This window comes from Ambystoma mexicanum, chromosome 7q (genome assembly GCF_040938575.1).
Source record: "Ambystoma mexicanum isolate Mex_15411 chromosome 7q, UKY_AmexF1_1, whole genome shotgun sequence".
Lineage (NCBI taxonomy): Eukaryota > Metazoa > Chordata > Amphibia > Caudata > Ambystomatidae > Ambystoma > Ambystoma mexicanum.
The window spans coordinates 1,061,454,573-1,061,471,637 of record NC_090941.1 but is presented as its reverse complement, the minus strand read 5'-3'; the positions used below and the strand labels follow the sequence as shown (position 1 = coordinate 1,061,471,637).

The window sequence follows — 17,065 nt, the reverse complement described above, 5'->3', positions numbered from 1 at the left end:
GTTAGAGTAATGGCATGTGAGTATTAAAGTTCCCCAATGTCTTTAAACGCACCTTGTTTTGTCTTTCAGATGCAGGATGCAGCGCCGAAGGCCTCCGGAGCGTGCGAAGAGTTGGTAAGCTTTTGTCTTTCAGATGCCGGAATGCAGTGTGAAGACCTCCGGAGCGCACGAAGAGTAGGTAAGCCTTTGTCTTTCAGATGCCGGAATGCTAACCTGTTCTTTCTTGTCTTTATAGGTGTTGCTGAAGACTGGATTCAGGATGGTAAGCCTTTTTCCTTAGGCCCAGGATCCAATGCAGAAGACACGATGAGCGTTCTGCTGCAGAGGATGCAGAATAAAGCAAAGCAAGATTCATCCACCGGGTGTGGTTTAAATAGCCTCCTGTAGTGCTTAGGTGTCTCCTTCCACAGCCACGCCTTGGTAAGAAAAGAGTTCCTGCTTTCCAGAAGAGTTCCAGTGTTCTGAATCTAGGGAGTGGCTCCTGCCCCACCCAACAGGAAAAGTAGTTCCAAACAGAAGAGGATCAGAGGCTCAGCTGGCAGGCAAGTAAGCAGCATGGTCTGCTGCAGGTAAGTCCACCCAAGCATTATGAGCCCGGCGCTTCCAGCGCTGGGACTGGGCATATTTATGAGCCTGGTGCCACTGGCGCCAGGACTGGGTCCAAAAGGTCCCAATTGGGACTGGTTGGCCCTCGGAACCTGGGTTATGGATCTGCTTCCAAGGGAGTTGGGAAAACCCTGACCTTTTGGAAGCAGAGATCATGACACTACGGGTCCCTTTGTGTGGGGACTAGTGCACAGGAGCACCGCCTAGGACGCACGGTGGTCCGGCGAGCTGGAGGGCCGAACGGGTGTAGAGGTGACGACGAGACCGTGGGCCTGGGAGCTGGGGTGCTTTGGGCGTGTTGGGTGCCCCATGGTGTGGTGGGCCAGGCTCTGCGCACGCACTGAGTGGCGTGATCTCCCTTCGGCGCCGGGCGGGTCGGGCCCCCGCCCGACTCATACAACAGTATGACCACGAGAGGTGTGAGACCCAAGGCCAAACAGCCCACGATGGAGGCCTACACCAAATCCCTATTAGGGGCGGAAGGAGGCAAGAACAAAGAGATCCCCGTGGCGGTCGCAGTCTCGCCGGGCACGATACAGGAGGTGCTAGCGGCGATTGCGGACTTAAAAGTGTCATGGGAGACCAAGTTGGGCCTTGCCATGAAAGAGCTGCAGGAAGGCCTAAACCTCAAGATCGGTGCCGTCCAGGAGGAGGTGAATCTGCTAAGACAGGATGTGAGGGCGATCTCGGAGCGCACAGGGACTATAGAGAAGGAGACGGCCACGAACACGGCAGACTGCGCTGCTCATAAGAGGGAGCTCCACACCCTGGTGCAACGGGTGGGCAACCTGGAGGACAGAGCGGAGCAGGCGGAGGGACTACCGAGATCGCGAAAAGATACTTGAATTCTTCCGAAAAGGGGGAACGATTGACAGAGGACCGGCCAAGATCACGGCCTACCCCGACTACACGCTACAAGTACAGCGGAGTCGGATGCACTTCGGGGCGGTGAAAAGGAGACTGCGTGAAGCTGGCCATCGCTATATGCTACTTTACCCGGCCAAATTGAAAGTTTTTTACAGAAACAGATCCCTGTTCTTTGAAACACCGTCTGAAGCAATGGACTGGCTGGACACGCTGGGCAGTCCTCAGGAACCGGGCATCCAGGCGGAGACTACGGAAGATAAGTAGCTTACGGCTGTGTCGCATAGGGCAATGGGGCCGAGACATTGGGACTCGAATATAGTCATTTATACGGCATATGGTGCGTGTGATGTGGTGCTGACTGGCGGGCCCATTGGGCGTGCCTACCCTTGGTTACATGGCTGGGAGCTCCGAGAGGCTTCCTTTGTCCCCAGTAGTAACATATCTAGTTAGTTAGGTCGCTGTTAGATCGGCGACGCCCCGCGGGGTCCTACTCCTCGTTTACGGGATAAGACCAGACGCGGGTGGGCCTGAGATCCAGGGATGGAGCTGGGCTTTTGTTGGGGTGGGATGGGTTGTTTGCTGTGGTGTATAGTTGGGAAACAGGGAGGGGGGATGGGGATCAAGGATGGGAGAGCCGGCGGAGAGTTAGACAAAGGGAGCTTTGTGGGGGGAGGGGGGGCGGGGTTGAGTACAGAACGAACTGATGGCATCGGATAATCTTCGCATAGCTACCTGGAATGTCCGAGGCCTCAATAGCTACCTCAAGCGGAACAAGGTAATGCTATACCTGAAAAGGATGCGGATAGATATAGCCCTGCTACAAGAGACCCACCTCACTAGGGAGAAATTGGAGGTGGTCAAGAGAAAGTGGAAGGGCAATGTGGTGGGTGCCACGTACTCGGCGTATGCTAGAGGGTTTATCACCTGGGTGGCGCCGCACGTGCCGTTCCAGGTGCTTGACTCGATAGTGGACCCAGAGGGCAGAATGGTGGCGATAACAGGACTCCTGGAAAACAGGGAAGTGCACATCCTCAACCTGTATGCTCCCAATCATGATACTGCAGCCTACTTTAGATCCCTCTATGGCAAACTAGGCCCCTTGGTAGGGGGTGCGATGGTGTGGGGTGGGGACTTCAACTGTGTCTTGGACCCCAGAATTGACCGGTCCGCTGATGCAAAAGGGAAAATGTCGCCGGCGGCCAAGGCGCTCGGGACATTGCTGGGAGACCTGGGACTGGTAGATGTGTGGAGGAAACTCCACCCCACAGATAGGCAGTATTCGCACTATGCGGCGCCATATGACTCGACATATATACACGAGATTGGATTATGTGTTTGGGACTGCCGAGATAGCGGGAGAAATAGTGGGGGCGGAATACAAGGCCCGAGTATTGTCGGACCATTCGCCCCTGGTGGTAGAGTGGCGACACCAACCCCCTAGGCCTCGGGTCCCCACATGGAGGCTTCGGTTGGAGGCACTGCAGGATGGGGGGTTCCGGGAGGACTTGAGGGTTGCCATCGGGGAATACTTTGAGATAAACACGAGTAGCGTGCGCTCTGTGGGAACCCTGTGGGAGGCCTTTAAGGTAGTGGTGCGTGGAGTGGCCATCTCTAAATCCAAAGGACTTCAAGGGGGTATCGAGAGGGCGCTTCAGGACACCGAAAGGGAACTGGAGAGCCTAGCTCGCCTCGAGAATGCCACTCAGGAGGACAGGATTAAGGCGAGGGACCTCCAGGTGGCGTGTAGTGCTCTTTGGGATCGACTATGCAGATTGAACCATAGGAAATACACCGAGAGGCTGCACGCGGGGGGGGGGGGGCGACAAGCCAGGCAGACTGTTGGCTTGGCTGTACAAGAGCGAGTCCCCCCGGGTGGTTATTCATGAGATCTGTGGTGAGGACGTTTGTCTTCGCAACACTCAGGATGGGGTGAACGAGGAATTCCTCAGGTTCTACAAACGTTTGTATGAGGACACTGGGGAAGACAGGAGTCAGGACATCCTGAACACACTCAAAGACATTGGTCTGCCCACTCTAGACGACCTGGAGCAGGAGGAATTGGACGCCCCTGTCACTTCAGACGAGCTGGAGGTGGTGATCCGGGGCCTCCCCACGTGTAAGGCACCTGGATCGGATGGATTGCCTAGTGAGTTTTACAAGGTGTACGTGCAGGAGCTGCTCCAGCCACTGCTGGCCATGTTTAACGAGGCATACGAACAGGGAGAACTTCCGTTGTCCCTCCGCGAGGCCATGATTGTCCCATTACTGAAACCAGGCAAGCCGGCTGTTGAGTGTGGATCTTATAGACCCCTGTCCATGCTTAACCAGGACAGCAAAATACTCACGGCGGTGCTGGCCAACAGGTTGAAGGTGATCGGCAAGCTGATCCACCCGGACCAAACGGGATATGTCCCAGGCAGGAATATCACCGATAACCATAGGAGGCTGCACCATGTTATCGACCATACTAAGGATGACATGGGCGAGATGGCGGTAGTGTCGCTGGATGCGGTCAAGGCCTTCGATTCAGTGAGATGGCCTTGGCTAAAAGCGGCCCTGCATGGATACGGCGTGGGTCCTGGGTATATCAGATGGGTCCAGTTGTTATATAGCAGCCCGGTGGCGAGGGTCAAGACTGGGGCCACAGTCTCAGATGCCTGGCAACTCAGCAGGGGGACCAGACAGGGATGCCCTTGGTCACCCATGTTATATATACTCGCGCTGGAGCCGCTGGCGATATGCCTACGGCAGCAATACGGAGAGGTGGGCATTAATACCGCCAGCGGCAGTCACTTAATATCTCTATATGCGGACGACATGCTGCTTTACTTGCGCTACCCGGAGGAGAACCTGCAGTATGTACTGGAGGTACTGGATCATTACGCTGTCCTCTCGGGCATATCAGTGAACCCCGGGAAGTCTAGCTTGTTCCCTCTGGGCAGGTACAGGGATGTCCCGCTGGAGAGGCTGCCTGTGTTGCCAATATCATGGCGGACCGACACGTTTAGGTACGTGGGGGTAAATATCTACCACCAGACTGAGGCGGTACACAAGCATAACACAGAGAGAGCCATAGAGGGGGTCAGGAACAGCATGGTATTCTGGTCTAGATTACCCCTGTCCATGATGGGGAGGGCGGCCTTGCTTAAAATGGCGGTCCTTCCCAGACTTCTGCATTTCTTTGTGAACGTCCCGTATTTGATCCCTAAGAGCCTATTTGTGCGACTTCATAGTATGTGTAGGGGCTTCGTGTGGGGTAACTCCAGGAATAGGGTGGCCCTGTGGAAGCTCCAGAACCCGTGTGAGAAGGGGGGTATAGGCCTGCCCAACTTCGAACTATATTATCTGGCGGGGCAGCTGTTGTATGTGGCCAGGTGGTTGTCTGATGAAGATTCGGCGGAATCTAGGTTGCTGCGGGAGGACGCGGCCCCATACTTCCTAAGAGAGGTGGTGTGGCTACAAAGGAACAAACTGACGAGAAGAGGGCGGCTATTGAGGTTGGGATGGGAGGTCTGGCATAGAACGTGGAAATTGATGGGGGAGTCGGAACCGCTCTCTCAGCAGGCCCCTTTGGTGGCACTGTGCGGAAACGACTCCCAACTGTTTCAGTCTGTCCGTAGACATTGGGAGCCGGTGGGCCTGGCCACGCTCGGGGACATATGGCAGGAGGGGGAGGCATTGGACTTCCAAGAGTTGCAGGATGAGACGGGGGTGCATAGAGGCCAATACATCACCTATGCCAGGCTGGTGAAACGAGTAAGAGAGAGATGGCCGGAAACGGCACTAGCAGATGACCCTGATGCCTCCCTTGAAACTATGTATGATGTCTCAGAGGGCGGGCATGAAATATCACGGCTATACGAACTCCTTAGAGCGAAGGCTGGGAAAGAGTTGCTCCAACTGAGGCATGAATGGGAGGAGGAGATGGGTGGACTTATGACGGAGGGTCAGTGGAAGAGGGTCCTGGGGTACCGTAAAAAGGTGGCCCGAAATGCACGGCTCCAACAACTTCAGCTGTACATTACTCACAGGGCCTACTTAACTCCCCAGAAGATCGCACGGTTTGGAGGCTCGATCACTCAAAAATGCCCCAGGTGTGGGGAGGTGGATGCAGGGTTGCTACACATGTTTTGGGCCTGCCCGGAAGTGTATAGATTTTGGGAGGAGGTCAAGATGAAGCTCGCAGGTGGGGGGAGTGGTGTTGGATGTAGGATCGGCTTGGTCGTGTATGCTTGGGATCTTCCCCAGGCCCAGACACTCTAGGCACCTGAGCAAGATGAGGGACCTGGCATATGTTCTGGCCAAACGCAGGATTGCCATGAACTGGAAAGCGGCCAGCAGGCCGCGAGTGGAACTATGGTGGGCGGACCTCGTGAGGTGGGCGGAGGCGGAATCCGTGGTATGGTTTGAAGCGGTCACTAGAGGGGGCGAGGAGGAGATAGGGCCCTTGCTAGCCTGGCGACATTTGGTGGCCTCTATGACCAACCCACAACAGGGTTTGGACGAATCTGAGAATTCGGTTGATGGGCATACAGACAATGCTCTACCCGACGGTGCCCCGACCGATGATACAAGGGAGCCGGCTCTGGTTTGATGGGGGGTGGGGGGAGTTTTTTCGTATTTTTTTTTTTGTGTTTCTGTAATGTAATATGGTGCTTCGATGACGACATGCTGTAACAGTTGTATTGCATCTATTCAATCCCTCCTGCGTCTCTAGCAATTCCCCATTACTCCCGACTACCGTCCTTATCGGTTCTCGTCTACTCTCACTCTTGCAAAGCCAGGCTAGCAAGCGCCCAGGTTTGTCTCCCTCTGCGTGCTGTCTTCCAATACATCTAATATAACTTCAATTGTTCAATCTGTCCCAGTGTTTCCGACATTACTGCTGTATACGTGACACCTCCCGTGCCTCTTCTGAGGACCCACCCCCCATCTGTGCTATACTCTCCGACTTCTCTGTGCACCAAACCTAGTCTGGTCCCTTTGTTCATTCGCCTTTGGCAGGCTTCAGGAGTCAAGACCGCCTCTGGCGCCCGAGTGTCTGGGGTGGGCAGGAAGTGAGGGAGTGCCCGAAACACCCTGTGCATAGTCTCCTGGGAGACCCAAATGCATTCTGTGGTGATTGGCTGGCTGACTGTTCGGCAAGGACAGCCACCCTACTGGGTGAGTGACTGCTAGGCTGGAATGAATGGGAGAGAACTGAATAAAAGGCGAGTCTCTTGGCTTGGAAGGCAGAGTCGACCACTGGAATGAAAGAACCGAAGACGAGCTTGAAGAGGACGGCTGATGCAACTCCTAGACCGTTGGTTTGCCCGGTGAAGCCCTGCTGCAGGTCCGAATCGCCAAGTTCACCTTGACAGAGAAGCCCTGCTAAGGACAACTTCTCCCTTGGAGTTGGTGGGACCAATTAACTCAACAGTAAGCCACTTGGATACCTATCTCGGAGCTGGTTGCATTTTCCTCAGAGTGCTGCAGGAAACCGTATAGCCAGGGAGAGGGACACCAGCTTGTGTGCGTTACTTAGATCCACCGGAATTGAAGTTTGCCAGTTGCAAGCTTTTTGACCAGTCCCGTTGCAGTGCAGGAGTCCCCCGACGTCCTCCCTCTTGTCCCCACGACTGAGGCACAGGAACTGCCAGGAACAGAAGTCATCAGCTGCATCTATTTCTTCATTGTAAGGTACCGTGAAATCGGACAGAGTACTTACCTATTGCGGTGAAAGTGCATGAAACTTTTGCAACTCGCATGTCTAATCAGCTTGTGACCCAACATACGATTCTTCTTTTTATAAACTACTTCTGAGAACTTGTGCAGAAACTTTTCCGTTGGACTACCAGAACCGCTTTATCCTATCCAAGACTTTCTCCCATTGACTTTGGCCTAGCCCATTGAATTGAATCTTATGGTGAACTCAAAATATCTACACTGTCTAAGAATAATTGTAACCGTTCATGTTCTAATAATCTTTGCCTTTTACCCCTCTTGAAAAGTATTCTGAAATAGGATTGAAGAATATTTGTGTGTTATATAATTGCCTCCTTATGAATGTTTTATAACTGACAGATAAATTAATAAGTATTTATCAAAGAAACCTTGCGTGTAAGAGTTTATTTAAACACCTGTGATTGTAGACCTCGGTCTAACATCATTACTGCTCACATTCCCTTCTTGAGATAAGCCTGGTTGCTCAGCTCTGCTACCAAAACAGTGTAGTACAGACTTATACCAAAGGTTGGTTTGCTTACACCTGTAGTCATAGCTGCTTGTAGTGGTCCCAGAGGGAACTGCTTTCAAACTGTGCCTAACACCCTGCAATTCCTGTAGTATCACATCTTGCATTGCGACATAGCTGCCCCCTCATCACTACGTTGAAAGCCTCCCACAGTGTGCCCGCTGTCCTGACACTACCTGTATCATGAAGACAATACTCCTTCACTCTTTCTCTTAGACATTGACGAGACCCAGAATCCCCGAGTGCCTCAACCCTGAACCTCCACATGTAATTCTGGCCGTCGGGGGGGGGGGGGGGGGGGGGGGGGGGAGGGGAGCCTGCCATGTAACCATCAGAGGTGCATGGTCGGATAGAACCCTTGCTTTATATTCCGCTCCAACAATCTCCCCTATCAATCCCCCCCCCTACCATAACCTAGTCTAACCTTGTGTATAGGTTAGTAGGGGCACTATAGTGAGAATACACCCGGTCTTGTCCATGCATCCTTCTCCACGCATCCTCCAATTTGAAAGTGCGCGGCAATGCACTCAAGACCTACCATGTATGCGTTGGGTGCACCAATTTCAGGTCTATCTAATAATGGGTTAAGCGTTCAATTGAAATCTCCCTCCCATAGTAGCACTCTATATAGGCCTATTTTGGCATATAAGGACCGGAAATATGCGACTGTCATGATTCGGACCGTATGTGTTAATAATGCAAATTTCTCTATTTTCCACCCTTCCCGGCAATACAACCATCCTGCCTTCTGTATCCAGATAGGCCTGCAATACCATAAGTGGGACATTCGGCGCCACCCAAATCAGCACCCCTCTGGCATAGGCTGAGTAAGTAGAACCTAGGGTCACCCCTCCCCATTTCCGTGCCAAGATCTCCTGCCTGTCCTTAGTTAAACGTGTCTCCTGCAGTAGGGCTATATCCACCTTCTGACGTTTCAAATATGTCATTACTCCGTTCCTTTTAATACAACTATTCAACCCCCTGACATTCCAGGTCAAGAACTTGAGGTCACCCATTCTCATTGATCACACCGGTTGTTGCTCTCCCGGGCCTTCATAAACCCTCCTTTAGTGGTATGCGAATGTAGGCCAACTTCCCCAAAAACACCCCAACTCCCCTACCCAAACTGTCCCAAACATTTGCCCAGCTCTGACAATGAAGCTCAGGCATCCCCACATCTCGCTTCGTATTCGGCTCTGCAGCTGGCACTTGCAGCACAACCGGCGGACACTATACTACTAGCCCCCAAAAACAACTAAACTGGGGGGTGATAGTGTGCTCCCGTCGTCATATAAGCCTGGCGAACTAGGTGCTCCTGCATTATGCCAATCATTTGTTACCGTGCTCCAATGGATCTACGATTTCACTAGTATATTCGTTACCCAATGGTCTCTTAAGCATTTCAACTGTACATCATACGGATAATGTGGATTCACTTATTGCTACTTCTAGTAGGGTCCTCTGCTTCCAACGGAAAGGTCATTGTATCCATCCACTTTGTGACATCCGCTGGGGTCTCAAAGAAGACAGCGCGGTCCTTGTGTATGACCTTCAGCTTTGCTGATCAAGCAACATATACTTAAGATTGGCTGTGTGTAATCTTCTTTTGATCGCCATATAATGCATTCTTTGTACTCCGGGTACGCTGTAATGGTTGCTGATGCCCTGTCGATCGTTCCACCTTTCCGAAAATATTCCAAGATCTTCTCTCTGTCCTTATAGTTCAGTATTTTGGCAATAATTCGTCTGGGTGGGGCTCCTGGTGGTGGTCTCCTAGCCAGCGCTCTGTGCGCCCTCCCGACTGAATCCTTGGGTGAGGGACCCTGTGCCAATCTCCTGCAGCAACAGGTTTTCAACATAGTTGGTCGGGTCCGATCCTTCCTCTCCCTCCGGGAGCCTGACGATCCCCATGTTGTTTCTACGTGCCCTTTCTTCTGCATCTGCTACTCTATTCTCTAAGTTTTGGACTTGTTGCCGTAGTTTGGATAATTCCTGAGAGTTGGCCGTGCAAGTATCCAGGTTAGCCTTCACCTCTGTGTGAAGCACACCTGTGCGCTCCGCTAATGCTCTAACATCTTGCCTCAGGAGGTTAACATCAACACCAACAGCAACGATTTTGAATTCTAGGGACGTTTTCAGCTCTGCAATGGCATCTAGAATATGTTGATCTCGCCGTCTAGGGTCATCCGCATTCTGTTCTTCCTGTCCTAGTGTCTTCGCACCGTCCGTGGTTTGTGCTGGTTTTGCATAATTGTCCATTGTGGGTTGCTTCCCTTTAGATTTGCTGGGCTTGGACGACATCCCACCTCCAGCACTGTGCTCGGTTTGTTAGGAGCGGTGCGATGCACCTTCGGTTTGTTGTGGCCTGGTGACCTTCCGCTCCCCGGGTGCCTTTCGTATCCCTTATGCAGGCTTTTTAAGTTCTCGGATCCCTCCTGGTTCGGAGGCATCTCTCACCCTGCTTTGTCTTCTCCGGGCTACTCACTACAGGAGCCGTTTTTCATCCCTCGCTCGTCTGGGTCTTATTCCATCCGTCTCCCCTCCAGGACACTCGTCTGGCACTTGACTTTGAGTGAGATGCCCTTGCATGCACCGACTCCTCTCACTTCTTGCCCCCACTGCGTCTACACGTTTGGCACTGTTGCTGGCTAGTGCCTTGAAGTCCCAGTGGGAGTCCCCAACAGCCGTAAAGCTCAACTCGTCGTTTCTTCTTTCCTCTGGTCCACTGAACTCTGCTGTTTAGGCTATCCAATGTCAGGTGGGTGGGGTTTCATGTACCGACTAACCTTTCCTCACAGTGACATAAGCTTGTGGGCTGTTGCGTCTTTTGTATCCGTCTGTCCATCCACCAAGCTCCAATGTACTGACCCTGTTCCAATAGTAACCTCACCTTGAGGGGGGAGCTCACGCAGCGAGGTATTTGTTTAAGTGCTCACGTATGTTCCACTTTGTAGTCCTCACAGGCCTAGGATGGGATCTTCAGCCAGTGCACTACGTTCCTTAAAGCGCTTCGATCTGGCGTCTCATCCCATCTCGCCATGGACAAATACACTTGTGTAGAACAGATTATACTTCTGTTGCTGCCTTAACCTTCCATCTGCAGAGTATCTCCCGGCAGCCGCATTGGCTGTGCCCACAATAAATCAGGCTGCACACGTCGTGTCTGCACTCCACAATTATGTCCGCTTTATTCCGCTTGCCCATATATCCGCAGTCAACCTGGTGTAACCCAGGCTCTTATCAACTCTGCTTCTGAAGAGCGACTGTGTTCAACACGCCTCCATTACGTTCTGTCTCCGCTTCTGTTTTCTCCCGAGCGAGCAATATTCGTGCAATTCTAACAGTATCTTCCACGTGTCACGCTGCATCTGTCCCAACGTAATTGTTTGCAGCCGCTCATGCGTCTCTCTCCTGAAGCCTCGTCAGTTCACTCAATTTGCAACAGTAGCAGACTCCCGTCAGCGAGCCTCCCCGTTTAAATGGGCGCTTCGTAGCTCCGTCCCTCGTACTGTTGCAGACATTCTTCTCCTGCAATGGAACCCATGCGAACGCCTTCAGGGACCATCTTTAAGCTGCACCAGCCGTCCATCACTCTGCTATTACATGTTGTCAACCACATTTGCTGCTGTCAGTGGTCTTGGCACACACTCGAGCGATTTCTCTGCAGCCTCTTATATTTCCTTTCCATACCCTTGTCTCGAGTGGGCAGCCATTTTGGTTTTGCACCCAGCGAGCTTCAGAAAGTTCTCACTGCTCATAACTCGTACATCCAAGAGCTGATCATTGTGATTCCATGCTGCCAGTGTGCAGTATATCTTTATACAGCTGCTCCTTCAATTGTATGTTTCATCTTGCATTTTCTTACGCAGTTCTTGCCTGTGTCACATAGGATCAGCAGGAGCTCCACCGAAAGCACAGCCTATCGCATGGCTCCATAGCCACCCGTTCCCACCCCTGTGGATTTTTTTACCATTATGTGCAGATTACCTGCAGGCTAATTTCTCAGCTGCAGGACAGCACCCGTGGGTGACACTTTCCTCAAAATGGCCTGGTCTTTTTTTGCCATTTTTCGTTTGTAAGGTCCTTCTGGGCTTCTCCTCCTTTTGTAGGGGTGGGTCCTTATTGAGTTTTGTCTTTGGCGGACTTCCTTTGTGAAGCCTGCCAAGGCTCCAGTGTATCTGTGAACGCAGGAAGTTAGGGAGGGTCCCGAAACTTCACTGTCCTTTGTCTGTTGGTGTGCCTGACTGAAACCAGTTTCAACTAGGTGGCTGACTGTTCTGCAGGACAGCCACCCCCCCCAGTTGATAGACAGCTCCATAGGAGTTAATTAATGGGTTCCAGCATGTAAGGCAGGGATTTTTGGACTACAGGCAGAGTCGACTACTGGAAATGGAAATCCCAAGCAGAAACGCCTGCAGCGCCTTCAACAAGCGCAGAAGTGCCGGTGAAGCCCTGCTGCTGTCCTGACCCCGTTTTCAACTCGACGGGAAGCTCCACCAAGGACGACATCCTCCTTTGGGCTGGTGGGAACAATCAGCCTAAATGCCATCTCCGATTTGTGCCATCCCCCAATGTCCTGTGACTTTCCTGGGCTGCAGAACACCAATACCCGGGGTACCCAGACTATTTCCAAGTGCATCGTCTTGCAATCAGCTAATCTCACTCAAACTTCGCAGGCATCCTTGTGGCCCTCCAGAAGCAGGAATTATTCTCCAAAAGTCCCCTCACCAGAGTTCAGGGCTCAGAAACCGAGGAGATGCTGACTGGCGATATCCGTTCCCTTTTGGTGCTAAGAAAAAGGTGCCAAAACCACAAACAGCCACTGGAGTGAGCTCAATCTTTTGCTGGCAACACCCCCTCTCGACTGCTGCAGCTGAGGTACATCAAAGCCCCCCCCCTTCCATCACCATGACCAAGGAGCAGGAATCAGATCTTTAACGTTGCATCAGGAAGGCGTCCAGCTGCATTTTCAAATTCACTCTCCAGCTACTGTGGGGCTTGGGTTATACTTATCGTAGGCCATTTTTCTGCTCCTTTTCTTTGGGAGTGCCGTTTCAACCTTTGGGATTTGGACGAGTCAGATTGGGTCTCTGGAGGTCCACCTCGAGCTCACAAAAGACTTGGATGGATTCGGCCTTTCTAAAATGATGTAATTCAATTGGGTTGGAGGTCATTGGTATCCGCGATCGGCAACTCTGGAGAGGCAGAGCACCACGGGAGATGGATCAGATTGGAGTTTGTCTTGGGACTGTTTGTTCCCACCAGTCAAAGGGAAGGAGTCCTCTTCGGAGTTCCCCTGTCGCACAGAAAACGGGGTCAGGACAGCAGTGGTCGCTTCACAGTGTTGAAAAGGGTCTGCAGGCGTCTCTGGTTGTATTCTTCTTTGGTACTTCAGTTTCCAGTGGTCGACCGCAGGAACCTCGCCTTTTATTCAGTTTCAGCACACACTCCTCTGCAATCTCTCTCAACAGCTTGCAGTGGGAGCTGGTTCCATTCAGGCACTCAGGCAGACAGAGCAAGGGAGTGAAATACTCCTCCCCCACTTCCTGCCTGCCCAGACAAACTGGAGCCTATGCAGGGACACCCAAAGGTCCCTGCCAAAAGCAAAACACAAACACAGACCTCCCTCTCCCAGAATAGTAGAAGGGCTAACAAAGAACAACCAATCTACAAATGGGGAAAAAAGAAGGCGCCACCAGGTTTGACCGTATTGTGCACAACCGTGACTGTGAATATAATCTGCAGTAAAAAATAATCGTTGGTAGAACACATCAACTACCACCAGCCATAACTAGAGGGTTGTCTATGTGACTAAAATGTCACAGGAGCAGAGAGAAGGGTGGTGTGTGCCAATCTCTCAGAATATACAGTTTTATCCTTAAGAACAGTAGGAAGTAAGGATAAAGAAAGAATCTCAAAGGAGAACCCAAAGGGTTCTCAGAAACATTGCCCATAAGGAGCTGTGTGCTGCACAAGTAGAAATACAGATGCCTTAAAAGAGACATGGAAGAAAGTTAGACTCCATAGGACAGGTAAAACACAACAGAGTTCCAAAAGACAGAGCCCATAAGAATGAATGAGAGGAAAAAGGCTCCACTCCTTCAGGATAGAAGGTCCAGCAAACAGTTCTGGGGGTCTCACTAGGAGAGGGGGTGAAGCTTAAAAATGATAAATCACCCTAACACTTGTCCACCAAACTATGCTGTATGCTCTCAAGTCATAACCACAAACCATGGACTTGGTGGGTCCTAATGGTGTTCTGTCGTTCATGGGGGAGCCCAGGCGTGAGGCACAGGTCTCATGACACCAATGTGCACTCCATTATAGAACAGAAAGCAAAGCATGTTGGGGACAGTGGGATTGGGCGCCTGGTTCTCTTTCCAATCCTCCGGGGGCCAGAATGCATCCTAACAGCTCCAATCCACCTCCCAAAGGAACAGAGAATACATGCTGAAAAGGGGTGCACCCAGGGGCGGTCCCCATGCCTGCCGACCACACTATGCGGTATGCGTGCAAGTCATAATCACAAACCATGGACTTGGTGGGGCCTGACAGAGTTTTGTCTTTCCTGGGTGGCCTACGCCAGGGATGCAAGTCCCAAGCCACCAATGTGCACTCCACTATAGAACACAAGGCAAGACCCTTTATCTGCCCATACATTGTTCCCTAAACAGCCCTTCCAATCCCATAGGGGTGGGGAGGCATAATACGACCCAAAGGCGCCAATCCACCTCCCCAAATGAACAGAGAATAAATGCTGAAATGGGGTACACACAGGGGCAGCCATGTTCTATTCTCTCAAGTCATAAATCACAAACCATGAACTTGGGAGATGCTTAATGGTATTTTGTGTTTCACAGGGGGGCCAGACCAGGGGCATGGGGTGCAAGTCCCATCCCACCAATGTGCACTAGGGCACACAAGACAAGGCATTTTGGGGATGTGGATGGGGGGGGGGTTGGTGTCTAATAGACCTTGCACCCATTCCCCCTTCAACCCACCCCTGGTTCCTTAAATGGCCTTTCCAATCCCTTTAGGGACAGAATGCGTCCAAATGGCTCCAATCTGCCTCCCAAAAAGAACAGAGTAAATTCTGAAATCATGTACACCATTTTGCATTTCTTGGGTGCCGGGGCCCAGACCAGGGGCACAAGATCCATGCCACCAATGTGCACTCCTCTATAGAACACAAAACAAGGCTTTGTGGGGATGTGGGCATTGGATGCCTAGTTGACATTGTTCCGGTCAACTGATCTCCCCATTCCTGGCTCCCTATACAGCCCTTCCAATCAGCTGGGAGGGCAGAATATGGCACAAGGGCTCCACTCCACTTCCCCAAAGGAACAGAGAATAAAAGCTGAAATGGGGTACACCCAGTGGCGGTCCCTTGCCTACTGACAACACTATGCCTCATGCTCTCAAGTCATAAATCACAAACCATGAACTTTGAGATGCCTAATGGCATTTTGCATTTCTTGGGCACCGGGGCTCAGACCAGGGGCATGGGGTGTAAGTACACGTTCCACCAATGTGCACTCCACTATCGAACACAAAGCAAGGTATGCTGGGGTTGTGGAGATTGGATGCCCAGTAGACATGGCGCCCATGCCCTCTTCTCCCCATTCCTGGTTCCCTAAATGGCCTTTCTAATCCCCTGGGGGCGGATTACGGGCCAAAGGCTTTAATCTGCCTCCCCAAAGCAACAGAGAGTAAACGTTGAAATGGGGTTCACCCCAGGGCGTTGCCGTTACCTGCCAACTACACTGTGCTGCATGATCTCAGCCCTAATCACAAACCATGGACTTGGTGGGGTCTAATGGCATTTTGCTTTTCATTGGGGGGCACAAACAAGGGGAGTGCACCTCTCCATGGATTGCAAAACAAGGCATGTTCAGGATGGGAGGGGGTGAGGTGGAAAGTAAACCATGCGACTGGCCCCTCTCCACCCCATCTCTGGTACACCAGAGGGTATTGCCAATCCACTGCACATGTAAGTGTGAAGTACAAGGAGCAGGTTCTACAACATTCAGGTTGAGGTCACCTACCAACAGTTCAGCAACAGTGTGTGGTGTAAGGTGGTACCAATTGTAAAGGGTGGACCCCTTTCACAATACATATTACTACTGAACTGTTGATGCCCCTCTGCTGGATCACAATAAAGCCAGGTTAATCCTGAGCTTTTGCACTACTTACCCTTGCAACTCAATACCTACATGCAACACCAAAAAGCCTGTCCCAATCCCTCTCCTGTAGTTTACACTTGGTTAGCCACCATCCAAAGAGCAGGGCTTCCCTCTGTACATACCAAACTAGGGTTCAAGCAAAAACATACACTCAACAGCATTAATCCTCCTCCCTATAACCCACCTCTTTCTCCCACCAAGCACAATGCCAAGAGGCGGAGGACATAGCAACAGTAAGCAATTACAAGCATCCCTACACAGCCGCTACAGACAGCGTGCCTTTGTTATTTACAGTGCTTGCATAGGGGACCCCTTTGGCCACAGTTATACATCCCAAATAAAACAGCAACTCCATATACATCCCAAAGGAATTGGAAAGAACAGTAACTGGAAGGGGAATTTGAGAGGCTATATGTCAGAAAAACACGGAAATAGCAGTACTTACATGAACTTGAACTCCATAAACCTCCAATTCAACATCAACTGCACCTAAGCAAAAACAAAGTAAACAAATCAAAACCAGAACACAATCTATCACACCTGCACCCCCCCACCCTACTCCATACCCAAAATCAATGTGGAAGTGAACGCCAAAATGATTTCACGTGGGATCAGGTAATTACAGCGAGCAATGGCATGATTGGACAGTGCCTGCATCAAAGTGCATACTGCCATTCCCATTCCCCTAGGGATCCAGATGATGGCATGGTGAAGTCCCAAACAAAACCCCAATCGGCAGGCCTCTGCCTAAACATAAAATCGGGGATTTGGGGGATGGGGTGGCCACTACAGCACACTTCTTGCCTCTCACCTCCACATCCCTGGTACCTGAGGGGGCCTTACTTTTCTTCTGGGGGGGCACATCAAGGAGCAGCCACTACTGCCTGCCCCTCGCAAGGAAGCAGATACAACTTTGTTAGAGGGTGCATCCAGGTGCCTGCCCTAACCGCGGGGGCCATTTCCATGAGGTCATGAAGGAGCTGGCCCTATACCTGTGGGTCAGCCCAACCAAAAAGCACCCCAAACGCACAGACTGCTTGCTGATGGCTACATTGCTCAGACCAGCGGAAAAAAGTGTCCATCTGCCCCCATGCAGCTTTGCCAATACCTCGGGCGATTGACCAATATTTCAGGGTGGGGAGTGCTATGTGCCCCATGGAAGCACCCCACCTGCCAA

The 17,065-nt window shown here is 51.6% G+C and overlaps 1 protein-coding gene across 2 annotated transcripts in view; it reads right to left on the bottom strand.

Annotated features, from left to right (window-relative positions):
- The window catches only part of LOC138528614 (piggyBac transposable element-derived protein 4-like), a 151,896-nt gene that overhangs the window by 121,145 nt on the left and 13,686 nt on the right, over positions 1-17,065 (bottom strand). For both annotated transcript variants that reach the window (XR_011284188.1, XM_069640411.1), the window contains exon 2: positions 16,334-16,377. The gene's annotated coding sequence lies outside the window, so the exon portion shown is untranslated. The remainder of the gene's footprint in view (positions 1-16,333; positions 16,378-17,065) is intronic.